The 1,005-nt window shown below is 33.8% G+C and overlaps 1 non-coding gene across 1 annotated transcript; it reads left to right on the forward strand.

Moving 5' to 3' along the window:
* Positions 1-273: 273 nt before the first annotated feature.
* On the forward strand, positions 274-392 carry LOC111746844. The gene has a single exon (XR_002783277.1). It is a non-coding gene; the product is annotated as a 5S ribosomal RNA (ribosomal RNA).
* The last annotated feature ends 613 nt before the right edge of the window (positions 393-1,005 follow it).

The raw sequence follows: 1,005 nt of genomic DNA on the forward strand, positions 1-1,005 counted from the left end.
AAGGGTATCCTAAATTCACCTTAATGGAACTAGAAGACAACTAAGGATCAAAGCGATCTGCAAGTAATCTAACTGCATTCTACAACAAAGTCTAACACTTTTTAAAGGACTCCAGCAAGTTGAACCCTCTCCAACATGAAATTCACAATACTCATCATCCAATAAAAAGAAAAAAAATTACTTGACATGGATTGAGAACATTCTGAAATAATTTTATAAGGACAGTATTATCCTGATACCAAAACAGATAAATGCATTAAAATATCCAAAAGATTCTACGGCCATGCCACCCTGAACACGCCCAATCCCGTCTGATCTCGGAAGCTAAGCAGGGTCGGGCCTGGTTAGTACTTGGATGGGAGATCACCTAAGAAGACCAGGTGCTGTAGGCATAAAAAAAAATAATAATTAAAAAAAAAAGGGTTGTAAGCTGACAAAGGTCCAAGGGTTGCCTCACCTAAATAAATAAACAAACAAACAAATAAATAAAATTTTCGAAAGATTCAGACGAATATCCCTTATGAATATAGATGCAAAAATCCTTAACAGAATTTTAGTAAATTGGTTTTAAAAATATGTTGAACAGTTAATACATCATGAACAAGTGAGGCTTATTCTAAAAATGCAGGATTGGTTCAACACTTGAAAATTAATTAATGTAATTCACCAGATCAAGAGACTAAATTTAAAAAAACCACACGATCATCTCAATAGATACAGAAAAAGCATATGACAAAATTTAACATTTGGCTATGATAAAAACTCTTAGAAACCTAGGAATAGAACTTCTTCAAGCTGATAAAGAGCTAATATCATAATTAATGGGGAGAGACTGAATGCTCTCCCCATATGATCGGGACAAGGCAATAATATCCAATCATATCACTTCTTCTCAACATTGTATTAGAAGACTTAGCCAGGGCAATAAGACAAGAAAAAGAAATAAAAGCACCCATGTTAGAAAGGGGAAAAAAAGTCTTTGTTCGAAGATGACGTAATTGTCTA

The sequence above is a fragment of the Pteropus vampyrus genome, unplaced genomic scaffold (assembly GCF_000151845.1).
Source record: "Pteropus vampyrus isolate Shadow unplaced genomic scaffold, Pvam_2.0 Scaffold202, whole genome shotgun sequence".
In the NCBI taxonomy this organism is placed as follows: Eukaryota; Metazoa; Chordata; class Mammalia; order Chiroptera; family Pteropodidae; genus Pteropus; species Pteropus vampyrus.